Source organism: Erinaceus europaeus, chromosome 15 (genome assembly GCF_950295315.1).
Source record: "Erinaceus europaeus chromosome 15, mEriEur2.1, whole genome shotgun sequence".
NCBI classification, from domain to species: domain Eukaryota; kingdom Metazoa; phylum Chordata; class Mammalia; order Eulipotyphla; family Erinaceidae; genus Erinaceus; species Erinaceus europaeus.
The window spans coordinates 33,836,359-33,850,489 of NC_080176.1; positions in this window are offsets into that span (position 1 = coordinate 33,836,359).

Sequence of the window (14,131 nt, forward strand, 5' to 3'; positions counted from 1 at the left end):
TCCCCACGAGTCTCAAACCCAGGCCCCACAAACCTGGAACCCGGGTCTCATGAGGCCCAGAACTTGCAAGTCCTGAAACCGAGTCCCTTGAGGCTTCAATGGCAGGTCCCACGAGGCTCGAACCAGGGTCACGCAAGGCTCAAACCAGTGTTCCCTGAGGCTCAAGTCAGGGTCTTGTGAGGCTCAAACCTGAGACCCCCGAGCCTTGAACCCAGGCTTCATGAGTCTTGAAACTGGGTCCCACAAGGGTTGAATGTGGGTCATGCGAGCCTCAAATCCAGGCCCTGGGAGGCTCTAACACAGGCCCCACAAGGCTAGAACCCAGTCCCATGAAGCTGGAACTCAAGTTCATGAAGCTATAACCCATGTCATTCGAGACTCGAACCCAGGCCTGGAGAGTCTTGAAACTGGAACCCGCGAGGCTTGAATTCGCATCCCATGAGCCTCGAACCTGGGGTCGGTGAGGCTCAAACCTGGGTCCTGCAAGCATCAAACCCAGGGCCTGAAACACACAGACCCGGATCCAACGACCCTCAAACCCAGGCCTCACCAGGTTTGAACCTGGTCCCCACAAGTCTCAAACCCAGGCCCCGCAAACCTGGAACTCGGGTCCCACGAGGCTCAAACCAGGGCCTCGAGTCTTGTAATTGGGTCCTGAGAGGAATGAATGTGGGTTCCACGAGGCTCAAACCCGAATTTCACGAGGCTTGATTCCGGGCACAGTGAGGCTCGAACCTAGACCCTGCGATGCTCAAACACGAGCCCCACAAGACTTGAACCCTGGACACGTGAGGCTTGAACCCGGGTCCCAAGAGAGGCTTGAACCGGGACCCACGATCTCGAACCTCGGCATCATGAGTCTTGAAACTGGGTCCCGCGAAGCTAGAACCTGGTCCCCACGAGGCTTTAATCTGGGCCCCAGAGGCTCGAATCTGTGTTCCACAAGGCTCAAACCTGGGCCCCATGAGCTTGAATCTGGGTCCCAAGAGGTTGGAAGCCGTGTCCTGAGTGGATCAAACCCGGAACCCACGATGGTCCAACCAGTGCCACATGAGGCTCAAACCCAGGCCCGTGAGACTGGAACCTGGCCCTTGCGAGTCTTGAATCAGGATCCCACAAGTTTTGAATGCAGGCCTAATGAGGCTCGAACCCCAGTCACGAGAGGCATGAACCCGTGGCCAGCGAGGCTGGAACCCGAGTCCCGCGAGGTTCGAGTCCAGGCCCTGTGAGGCTCGAACCCATGCCCTCCGAGGCTGGAGCACGGGCCCCACGAGGCTCGAACATGGGCCCCTTGAGACTTGAACCCAGGCACTGCGAGGCTCAAACCCGGGCCCCACGATTCTCGAACCCGGGACCCACGAAGCTGGAACTCGAGTCCCGTGAGGCTCAAACCCAGGCCTTGCGAATCTTGAAACTGGGTCTAGAGAAGATTAAATGTGGGTCCCGCAAGGCTTGAACCCATGGCCGGTGAGGCTCTAATCCAGGCCTCACGTGACTGTTATCCGGGTCCTTGAGCCTCCAACTTGGGCCCCATGAAGCTTGAACCTGGGCTACGAGAGCCTCAAATCTGGGCACCAAGAGGTTCAAACCTGGGCCTCTGAGGCTTTAACCTGGGCCCTGCGAGGCTAGAATCTGGGTCCCACGAGGCGCGAACCTTGGTCCCGTGAGGCTCGAACCCAGGCCTCTGGAGTCTTGGAACTGGGTCCTCAAAGGATTGAATGTGAGTCCCGCGAAGCTCAAGACAGGGACCCACGAGGTTTGAAGCCAGGCCCTGTGAGGCTCGAAACCGGGCGAGGCAAAGCTCAAACCCGGGACCCGCATGACTTGAACCTGGGCTCTGCGATGCTGTAATCCGGGTCCCAAGAGCCTTGAACCTGGGCCCCACAGGGTTCGACAGACCCCACAGACCCCGCTAGGCTTGAATCCAGGCGCCACGAGTGTCGAACCCGGGACCCACAAAGCTGGATCTGGGTCCAGAGGGTCGAATTTGGGTCTTGCAAGTCTTAAAACTGGGTCTCGAGGGAACTGAATGCGGGTTCCTCAGCCTCAAACCCGTGTCCCGAGTCTCAAAACCAGGGTACATGAGGTTCGAACCTGGTTACTGCGAGGCTCAAACCCGAGCCCCACCAATCTCGAACCCAGGACCCCAAGAAGCTGGAACCCGAGTCTTGCGAGGCTTGAACCTGGACCTCACGAGTCTTAAAACTGAGTCCCGAGAGGATTGAATGCGGGTCTCACGAGGCCTGAACCCAGGGCCTAAATGTTAGAACCCAGGTTCCGCGACGCTGGTCCCTCCAGATTCGAACCTGGTCCACATGAGTCTCGAACCCTGGGCCCCGCTAGGCTAGAATCTGGGTCCCACGAGGCTCGAACCTGGGTCCCGTGAGGCTCGAACCCGGGACTCTCAAGTCTTGGAACTGGGTCCTGACGGGATTGAATGTGAGTCCCGCGAGGCTCGAGAATGGGCCCCACGAGGCTCGAAGCCAGTAATAACCCTGGAGGCAAAAAAAAAAAAAAAAAGTGGTGGTGTTTTGCTGCCGCCTTGTGGACATACTGAAGAATGCATTTGACTAAGAAAAAGTCTGTATCTTCAGATATATATGTTCACATGGGACCTCATTTAAAAAAATCTTTAAGAAACTTACTGTGAAGAGTCAGGTGGCAGCACACCTGTCTAAATGCACACACTACAGAGCACAAGGACCTGGGTTAAAGCCTAGGGGAATTCGTGTTCATACTTACTGGATCCTAGGGACCTGGGTTCAAGGCTCGCGAGAACCGCATTCAAGACTCATGGGATCTGGTTCCCAGCCTCTCGGGACACGGGATAGAAGGGCCTGGTTTCAAGACTCCGGGAGCCTGGTTTCAAGACTTGGGAGGCCTGGGTTCAAGCCTCACGGGACCTGTGTTCCAGCCTCTCAGGACCCGGATTCGAGCCTCACGCGGCCAGCGGTTAAAGCCTCATGGGGCCCGGGTTCAAACCTTCGGGGGACAGGTTCAAGGTTTGGGTGGCCTTGATTCCAGCTTCACTGAGACCGGGTTTGAGGCTCATGGGACCCAGATTATAGTCTCGCCGGCCCCAAGTTCGAGCCTCGCGGGACCCAGGGAGTAGTCTCGTGGGACCCAAATTGAGACTCACAGGACTTGGGTTCGCGCCTTACAGTACCCAAATTGAAACCTGGTGGACACAGGTGTGACTCTCCCGGGACCTGGTCTTGAGGGTGGCTGGACACTGGTTTGATCTTGTCAGGACCCCAGAGCAGTCTCGTGGGACCTGTACTGAGACTCGCAAGACCCAGGAACAAGCCTCGCAGTACCCAGGTTCGCACTTCATGGGACCAGGGTTTGAGCCTCTTGGTACCCAATCCAGCCCCACAGGACCATGTTAGGATCCTCACGGTACTCAAGGAGTAGTATTGTGGGAACCGAATTGAGACTTGCGGGACTTGGGTTTGCACCTTGCAGGACTTGGGTTTGCACCTTGTAGTACCCAAATTGAGCCCTGGTGGACATGGGTTTGACCCTCACAGGACCCAGTCTCAAGGCTGGCTGGACCTTGGTTCAATCCTGGCAGGACATGGGGAGCAGTCTCATGGGACTGAATTGAAAATTGCGGGACCCGGGTTCGCACCTGCGGTACCAAATAGAGCCCTGGTGGACACAAGTTTGTCCCTCGCAGGACCCAGTCTTGAGGCTGGCAGGACCCTGGTTCGATCCTGGCAGGACCTGGGGAGCAGTCTCGTGGGACCCGAATTGAGCCTCTCGGGACTCGGGATCAAGCCTCACGGGACCCAGTTTAGGCTTCATGGTACCAAGGTTCAGGCATCTTGGCACACAAATTGAGCCCTGTGGGACCATGTTAGGAGCCTTGCGGTATGTGAGGAGTACTATTGTGGGACCAAAATTGAGCCATGGGAGACAAGGGTTCGAGCTTCATGGGACCCGGTCTCAAGGGTGGCGGGACCCTTGTTCAATCCTGGCAGGACCTGGGAGCAGTTTGTGGGACCCAAATCGAGACTTGTGGGACCTGGGTTTGAACCTCAAGGGTCCTGGAATCGAGCTTAGTGGGTCACAGGTTTGCGCTTTACAGGACCAGGGTTTGAGCTTCTCGGAACCCAAATCGAGGCCCATGGGATGATGTTAGGAGCTTCGAGGGGTAGGTGGAGTAGTATCACGGGACCCAAATTTAGATCTGGGTTACACAGGTTCGACCCTCGCGGGACCTGGCATGACCCTGATTCGATCCTGGCAGGACTCGGGGAGCTGTCTCATGGGAACCAAATTGAGATTCACAGGACCTGGGAACAAGCCTCACAGTACCAAGGTTCGCACTTCACTGGACCAGGCTTCGAGTTTCTCGGCACCCAAATTGAGCCCCATGGGACCATGTTAGGAGTCTTGCGGGACCCGGGGAGTAGAATCAAGGGACTGGAACTGATATGCATGCGGGACCCAGGTTCACACTTTGCGGTACCTAATTGAGCACTGGTGGACATGGTTTCGACCCTCACAGGACCCAGTCTCGAGGCTAGTGGGACCCTGGTTCGATCTTGGCAGGATCAGGGAGCAGTCTCATGGGACCCAAATTGAGACTCGTGGGACAGGAATGTACAGGGTGTAGTATCGTGGGGCCAAAATTGTGCCCTGAGGGAGACAGGTTCGAGCCTCGTGGGACCCCTTCTTGAGGCTGGTGGGCCCCTGGTCCAATCCTGTCACGACCCGAGAGCAGTCTCGTTTGACCTTAATTGAGTCTTGTGGGACCCAGGTTCCAACCTTGTGGGTCCCCGGATCGAGCATCGCAGGTCCCAGGTTTGTGCTTCACGGGAACAGGGTTTGAAGCTTTCTGCACCCAAATGGAGGCCCACGGGACATTTTAGGAGCTTCACGGTACCCAGGTTCGCATTTCACGGGACCAAGGTTTGAGCCTCTCGGAAACCAAATTGAGCCCCGCAGGACCATGTTAAGAGCTTCGAGGGGTCCGTGGAGCAGTATCATGGGACCCAAATTTAGCCCTGGGTGACACGGGTTCAAACCTCGCAGGACCTGTTTTCAAGGCTGGCGGGACCCTGTTTCGATCCTGGCAGGACCCGGGGAGCAGTCTCATGGGAACCGAACTGAGACTCGCATGACCCAGGAACAAGCCTCGCAGTACCCAGGTTCTTGCTTCACTGGACCAGGGTTCGAGCCTCTTGGCACCCAAATTGAGCTTAGCAGGACCATCTTAGGAGCCTTGAGGGACCCTGGGAATAGTATTGCAGGACCCCAATTGAGACTCATGGGACCCGGGATAGAGCCTCACAGGAGCCAAATTTGTGCTTCATAGGACCACGTTTAAAGACTTTCGGCACCCAAATTGAGCCCCACAGGACTGTGTTAGGAGCCTCGCAGGATGCAGGGAGTAGTATCACGGGACCAAAATTGAGCCCTAAGGGACAAGTGTTCGTGCCTTGTGGGACATGTTCTAGAGGCTAGAGGGACCCTGGTTCAATCCTGGCAGGACCTGGGAGCAGTCTTGTTTGACCAGAATTGAGACACGTGGGACGTGGGTTTGAACCTCATGGGTCCTGGGATCGAGCTTCACAGGTCCAGGTTCGCACTTCATGGGACCAGTGTTTGAACATCTCGGTACCAAAAGTGAGCCCTGCAGGACCTTTTAGGAGCCTCGCAGGACACAGGTTTGTGCTTCACGGGACCAGGGTTCAAGCCTCTCTGCACCCAAATCAAGCCCAGCAGGACCATGTTAGGAGCTTCGAGGGTTCCATTGAGTAGTATCGTGGGACAAAAATTTACCCTGGGTGACATGGGTTCAACCCTTGTGGGACCTGGATTCGAGGCTGGTGGGAGCCTGGTTCGATCCTGGCAAGACCCAAGGAGCAGTCTCGAATTGAGACACGCGGGACCCTTGGAATGAGCCTCTCAGTGTGGGACTATGTGGAAGTTTGGTAGAGCTTAGGGAAGCTCAACCCATCTTCACAGATGGAGGTCTGAAAAGACACCTCTCTTGTTAGCCTCTCTCCATAGAGATGAGCCAAGAGAGAAAAGTCTATCAGACTCACATTGCCCTTTGTAAGACTCCCAAAATTCACAAAGAGCCTACATCCTCTGTCACTTAAGTTCCCCTGCTGTCAGCCAAATGGTTGCCTGCTTTAGAATTCACTCACTCAAAGTTCACATATTCCACTTCACCTTTTGATCACAAAGGAAGAGCACATCCTGTCACACACTCCTAACACTGGACAAGTGAAAAGCCCTCCCAAAACCTTATTTCATTTTGATGTCCTTAAAGCCTTGTTCTTCCTTCTCTATCTCACCTTACTGGTTCAACCACTATTCTTCTCTCAAATGCCTTTGGGCAATTAAATGCCTGCATCAGGAGACTAATTGTTTTTATCTTTATGTATCAACTCTTGTCATACCAGCCCCTGACATAGGGGCATGCAGACCTTTAAGAAACCTGTGAATTCTGACGTATGTGAAAACTGTTCTTTGTCTAGCCTTCTATATTAACCCAAACCCACCCCCCAATAATATCATGGGACCCGGGAATGAACCTCGCAGTACCCAGGTTCGTGCTTCATGGGACCAGGGTTTGAGCCTCGCGACACCAAAATTGTGCCCCATGGAACCATGTTAGGAGCCTTGCGGGACCCGGGAAGTAGTATCGCAGGACCGGAATTGAGACTTGCGGTACTCAAGTTTGCGCCTCGAGGGACCCAAATTGAGCCCTGGTGGACATGGGTTTGAACCTCACGGGACCCAGTCTTGAGGCTGGCAGGATACCGGTTCAATCCTGGCAGGACCCCGAAGCAGTCTCATGGGAACTGTACTGAGACTCATGAGACCCAGGAACGAGCCTCGAAGTACCCAGGTTTGCACTTCACAGGACCAGGGTTCAAGCCTCTCGGCACCCTAACTGAGCCCTGCAGGACCATGTTAGGAGCTTCGCGGGGTCCATGGAGTAGTATCGTGGAAGCTGAATTAAGACTTGTGGGACTCGGGTTTGAGCATCGCGATACCCAAATTGAGCCCTGGTGGACACGGGTTTGAACCTTGTGGGACCTGGTCTCGGGGCTGTCGGGACACAGGGAGCAGACTCGTGAGACCTGTATTTAAACTCGCAGGACCCGGGAACGAGCCTTGCAGTACCCAGGTTCGTGCTTCACATGACCAGTGTTCAAGACTCTTGGCACCCAAATTGAGCCCCATGAGACCATGTTAGGAGCCTCGTGGGGCCTGGGGAGTAGTATCGCAGGACCGAAATTGAGCCCTGTGGACACGGATTTGACCCTCACGGGACCCGGTCTCAATACTGTCGGGACCTGTTTCAATCCTGGCAAGACCTAAGGAGCAGTCTTGTGGGACCTGAATTGAGACTTGTGAGACCTGGGAATGAGCCTCGCAGTACCCAGGTTCGCGCTTCACGGGACCAGGGTTCAAGCCTCTTGGCACTGAAATTGAGCACTGCCAGGACCATATTAGAAGCCTCGTGGTTCTGGGGAGTAGTATTGCGAGGCCCAAATTGAGACTCATGGGACCTCAATTAGGGTCCTGCCTTGCAGGACCCTAATTGAGGCCTGGTGGACACGGGTTCAACCCTCACAGGACCAGGTATTGACACTGGTGGGACCCTGGTTCGATCCTGGCACGACCCTGGAGCAGTCTCGTGGGACCCAAATTAAGACAAGCGGGACTCGGGATCGAGCCTTGTGGGACCCAGTTCGAGCTTCACGGTACCAGGGTTCGAGCCTCTTGGCACCCAAATTGAGCCCCACAGGACCATGTTAAGAGCCTCACGGTACGGGGGGAGTAGTATCGCGGGACCAAAATTGAGGCATGGGGGACAAGGGTTAGAACTTTGTGGGACCCGGTCTCAAGGCTGGCGAGACCCTGGTTTGATCCTGTCAGGAGCCGGAAGCAGTCTCGTAGGACCTGAATTGAGACTCGCGGTACCCGGGTTCGAACCTCAAGGGTCCTGGGATCAAGCCTACTGTGTCACAGATTCGAGCTTCACAGGACCAGGGTTCAAGCCTTTCAGCAACCAAATTGAACCCCGCTGGACCTTATTAGGAGCCTCGCGGGTCCCGGGGTGTAGTATCACAGGACCCAAATTGAGCCCTGATGGACACAGGTTCAAGCCTCATGGGACCTGTGTTCGAGCCTCTCAGCAAATAATAGAGCCTTGCAGGATTTTTTAGAAGCCTCACTAGACCCAAGTATGTGTTTCACGGGATCAGGACTCAAGCCTCTCAGCAACCAAATTGAGCCCCGCAGGACCATGTTAGGACCCTCGCAAGATCTCGGGAGTAGTATTGAGGGACCTGAATTGACACTCTCGGGACCCATGTTCGAGCCTCACAGGTCCCAAATTGAGCCCTGGGGGACATGGGTTTGAGCCTCATGGAACTCAGTCTCGAGGCTGGTGGGACCCTGATTTGATATTGGCTGGATCTGGGGAGCAGTCTCGTGGGACCCGAAATGAGATTTGCGGAACCTAGGATCGAGCTTTGTGGGGCCCAGGTTTGAGCTTCATGGGACCAGGGTTCGAGCCTCTCAGCACCCAAATTGAGCCCTGCGGGACCTGGGTAAGAGCCTCACAGGACCCAGAGTATAGTATCATGGGACCCATATTGAACCCTGGGAAACCTGGGTTCAAGCCTCATGGGACCCATGTTTGAGCCTTGCGGGAGGCTGCTATGAGCCTCACGGGAGCCGAGATCGAGCCTCATGGGCCCAATGTCAAGTCATGCGGGACCCAAATTTAGACTCAGGGGACGCAGTTTTGAGTCTCACAGGACCCAGTTTCTAGCCTCACGGGACCCATGTTCGATTCTTGTGTGTCCTGGTTCGAGTCTCACAGTATCCCAGTTGAGCCTTGCAGGACCTGAGATCGGGCCTTGGGGGTCCCAGGGTCGAGTCTCGATTGACCCGAATATAGACTCACATGACGCAGGTCCAAGCCTCGTGAGAACCAGGTTAGAAACTCGTGGGATCTGGGGTCGAGTCTCACGGGACCCAAAATGAGCCTCAGGATCTGGTTTCGAGCCTTGCGAAACACCAATATAGCCCTGGGGGACACAGGTTCGAGCCTCTCGGGACCTGGTTTTGAGGCTGGCGGGACCCTGGTTTGATCCTTGCTGGACCTGGGAAGCAATCTAGTGGGACCCTTATTGAGACTTGCGGGACCCGGGTTCAAGCCTCGCGGCTCCCAGGTTCACACATCCAGGGTTCGAGCCTCTCAGCACCCAAAGTGAGCCCCACAAGACCCTGTTAGGAGGCTCACAGGACCCAGGGAGTAGTATCTGTTAAAAGCAGTAACTTTAGAATTGCTTTAAGTAAAATTTTAAGCATGAGTTGTAAGTATAGTTGCTTTTCTGCCTTCAATGGAAAATTCCTGTAAAAAGGGGGACTAGACAAAACCCACACACCAAGATGTAAGCCACCTGTTGTTTGTCTTAAAGAGAATAGCTAGCCTAACCAAGTCCTTGAAACCCAACCACTTGCTCAAGGTCGAGGGAGCTGATAGCCCGGTGGTCCTAGCTGACAATGAGAAAGTGTGGTGACCCTATTTTGCATAAAGGCTTGAAATTAGACAATTCTTATAGGCTGCTTAGGGTATTGCAATGTCTGAAATGATTGGATCCTGCGTTTTCTGTAAAATGCTATTGAGTGTGTGATAGAATTCTAGTTTTGCATATTCCCCCTCCCTGAGTGTATTCAGAAATCCTATAAATTGTGTGGTTTGAGCCTTGTTCAGGGTCAAGCTTGGTAGACTAACATCAGTCACCACTCGGACCGGATTGCAATTCATAAATAAACATTTTTTGCTTCCTTGCAGTGGATGGAGATTTGATTTTTGCTCTGTAACAGTATCAAGGGACCCAAAATGAGTCTTGCAGGACCCGGCTTCAAGCCCGTGTCCTCAGGATTGAGTCTCTTGGGACCCAAAATTAAACTCGCGGGACCCGGTTTCGAGCCTCATGGGACCCGGGATCGAGCCTCGCAGCATGCTCGCAGTTTCGTGCTACATGGGACCAGGGTTCAAGCCTCTCATCACACAAATCGAGCCCCACAGGACCATGTGATGAGCTTCATGGGATCCATGGAGTAGTATCGCGGAACCCAAACTTAGCCCTGAGTGATTCGGATTCGACCCTCATGGCACCTGGTTTTGAGGCAGGAGGGACCCTGGTTCGATCCTGGCAGGACCCGGGGAGCAGTCTTGTGGGAACTGAATTGAGACTTGTGGGACCCAGGAAAGAGCCTTGCCGTACCCAGGTTCGTGCTTCATGGGACCAGTATTCGAACCTCTCGGCACCCAAATTGAGCCCCGCGGGACCACGTTAAGAGTCTCACGGGATGTGGGGAGTAGTATTGCAGGATCAAAACTGAGCCCTGGGGGACAAGTGTTCAAGCCTCGTGGGACCCGGTCTCGAGGCTGGCTGGACCCTGGTTCGATCCTGGCAGGACCTGGGAGCAGTCTTGTGGGACCCAAATTGAGACTCGCGAGAGCCAGTTTCAAACCTCAAGGGTCCCGGGATCAAGCCTCACTGGTCCCAGGTTCGAACTTCACAGGACCAGGGTTCGAGCCTCTCAGCACCCAAAGTGAGCCTGACAAGATGCTATTAGGAGCCTCGAGGGACCCAAAATGAGGCTCGCGGGATCCGGCTTCGAGCCTTACAGGAGGCTGCTATAAGCCTCCCAGGAGCCGAGATCGAGCCTCATGGGCCCGATGTCAAGTCACGCGGGATACAAATTTAGACTCAGGGTACGTGGTTTCCAGTCTCACTGGATCCAGTTTTGAGCCTCACGGAACCCATGTTTGATCCTTGTGTATACCTGTATGAGTCTTGCAGTATCCCAGTTGAGCCTTGCAGGACCTGAGATCGGGCCTCAGGAGTCCTGGGATTGAGTCTCAATTGACACAAATTTAGATTCACAGGATGCAGGTTCAAGACTCGTAAGAACCGGTTTAGAAATTCGCAGGATCTGGGATCAAGTCTCACGGGATCCAAAATAAGCCTCTAAGGACCAGGGTTCAAGACTCACAGGACCCAAATAGAACCCTGGGGCACATGGGTTAGAGCTTCGCGGGACCTGGGGAGCAGTCTAGTAGGACCCTTATTGAGACTCCTGGGACCCGGGTTCAAGCCTCGTGGGACCAGGGATCAAGCCTTGCGGCTCCCAGGTTTGCACTTCAAGGGACCAGGATTTGAGCCTCTAGACACCCAAAGTGAGCCCCACAAGAATCTGTTAGGAGCCTTGCAGGACTCAGGGAGTAGTATCACGGGACCCGAAATGAGACTTCCTGGAGCCTCATGTCCCAAGGATCTAGTCTATCGGGACCAAAAATTAGACTCATAGGACCTGGGATCGAGCCTTGCCAGCTCCAGGTGCACACTACATATCAGGCTATCTCACGCTTTTGCAACACTATTCACTCCCAGCATTCAGTTCGCAGTCTATAGCAATGAATGTAGGGCTCATAGAACAGGGAATGAATCTTAACTTCTTTTTTACAAGGAAGAAAGGACAGACAGCATATTGTCAATGAGTTTCAAAGTAGTAACAAATAAGTGGCACACGTTTTCACTGTCTGCACTTTGAGATTCTGCAAGTTCTGTAGTGACTGTTTTCTAGACTATGGGAGAAATGACTGACTGCACCCAATGCGGGACACAAGAAAACGGTTTTAGGTGAAATAGACTGGCACACCTGGGAACATCTCCCTGATTAGTTAGTTACCTGAGAGCTCAAGAAGACACTGAGAACATTGTCCTATAACACGCTTTCTCATGTTTTGTAGCACTATTGACGTCTAGCATTCAAATCACACCTCTGCAGAAGTGAACGCAGAACAGGGTATAAATCTTGGCTTCATCTTTTCCAGCAAGATAGAACAGAAATTCTCCCCAGTGAGTTGTGAAGTTGTAAGGTGTGAAGCACCTTTTCACTGGCTGCATTTTGAAGAGTCTCCAAGGTCCATAGTGACTGCTTTTGAGATGGTAGGAGAAATGACTGATTTCACCTTATGCGGGTAAGAAAAAGGCAGCGTCTGTTACAGCATTGTTCCTCTCAGAGTTCAAAGAGACACCAAGAGCACTGCCCTGTAGCAGTCTTAATCTTGCTTTTGCAGCACTATTCACTCCTAGCATTCAATTCACAGTCTAAAGAAATTAATGCAGGGTTCATAGAACAGGGAATGAAAGTGTCTTCTTTACCAGGAAGAAAGGACAGACAGCAGGTTCTCAATGAATTTCGAAGTAGTAATGAGTGGCACAGTTTTTCACTGTCTGCACTTTGAGATTCTGCAAGCTCTGTAGTGACTGTTTTCTAGACAATGGGAGAAATGACTGACTGTGCCCAATGCGGGTCACAAGAAAATGGTTTCTGGTGACATAGACTGGTACACCTGGGAACATCTCCCTGATTTTAGTTAGTGTCACCCAAGGTTTGGGGTGTGTGTTAAGGTATCCTCTATGTGCTGGGTGTCTGTCAGGGGCACTCTGGTGCAGGGTGTCTGTCAGGGTCACCCCCAAGTGTTGGGTGTTTGTCAGTCTTGCGCCATGTGTGGGGTGTTGTCAGGGTCATCCCCCAGGCACTGATGGTCAGTGCAGGCAGGCACAGGGTGTCTGTCAGGGTCACCACTAGGTGCGGGGTGTCTGTCAGTTGTGCAGGTGCGGGTGTCTGTATGGTCTCCCCCAGGTGCGGGGTGTCTGTCAGGGGCACCCAGGTGCAGGTTGTCTGTCAGGGTCTCATCCAGGTGTGGGGTATCTGTCAGGGTTGCTTCCATGTGCGGGATGTCTTTCATGGTAGCCCTCAGGTGTGGGGTGTCTGTCAGGGGCTACCAGGTATGCAGTGTCTGTCATGTTCACCCCCAAGTTTGGGGTGTCTTTCTGGGTATCCCCTGGCGCAGGGTGTCTTTCAGGGATGCCCTGGCATGGGGTGCCTGTCAGGGTTGTGCCTAGGTGCCGGGAGTCTGTCAGGGTCATTCCCAGGTGCAGGCTATCTATCAGGGGTGCCCTGGTGCGGGGTTTCAGTAGGTTCAACCTCAGGTGCGAGGTGTCTTTCAAGGTAGCCCCCAGGTGTGGGCTGTCTGCCAGGAGCACCCAGGTGTGGGTTGTCTTTCAGGGTCGTTTCCAGGTGCGGGGTGTGTGTCAGGCTAGACCCCAGGTGTGGGTGTCTGTCAGGGTAGCCCCCTAGATGCGTATATTCTGTCAGGGGCACCCAGATGAGGGGTGTCTGTCAGTGTACCCTCCATGTGTACAGTTGTCTATTCAGCTCGAGTACAGGTGCAGGGAGTTTGTCAGGGTCACCCCCAGGTGCAGGCTGTCTGTCAGGGTCGTGTCCAGGTGCAGAGTGTTTGTCAGGGACATCCCCTGGTGCGGGCTGTCTGTCAGGATTGCGTCCAGGTGCGTGGTGTCTGTCAGGGTAGCACTCAGGGGCAGGGATTCTGTCAGGGTCCTCCCCAGGTGCGGGGTGTCTGTCAGGGTATCCCTGAGGCATGGGCTGAATGTCAGGGGTGCCCCCTGGTGCAGGGTGTCTGTCAGCGTTAAGCGCAGGTGTGGTGTCTCTGTCTGGCTCACTACCAGGTGCTGGGTGTCTGTCATAGTAGTCCCCAGGTGCAGGGTGTCTGTCATGTGTGCCCAGGTGCGGGGTGTCTGTCAGTGTAGCCCCCAGGTGTGGGGTGTCTTGTGTGGTGCCCAGGTGCAGGGTGTCTGTAGGGTCTCACACAGGTGTGGGGTGTTTGTCAGGGTAGCGTCCAGGTTTGGGGTGTCTGTCAAGGTATTTCGCAAGCACAGAGTGTCTGTCAGGGGCAAGTAGGCACGGGGTGTCTGTCAGTGTCATGTCCAGGTGTGGGGATACCTATTAGGGTCGCTTCCATGTGTGTGGTGTCTGTTAGGTTAGCACCCAGGTGCAAGGTGTCTGTCAGGTGCTCCCAGGTGAGGAGTGTCTCTTAGGGTTGCCCACAGGTTTCGGGATTTTCTCATAGTGTACCACTTGTGTAAGGTGTATTTCAGGGGAACCCAGGAATGGGTGTCTCTCAGTGTTGTGCCTAGGTGTGGGGTGTCTGTGTCACCTCCAGGTGCAGGATGTCTAATAAGGGGCGCACAGGTGTGGGGTGTGTCAGGAT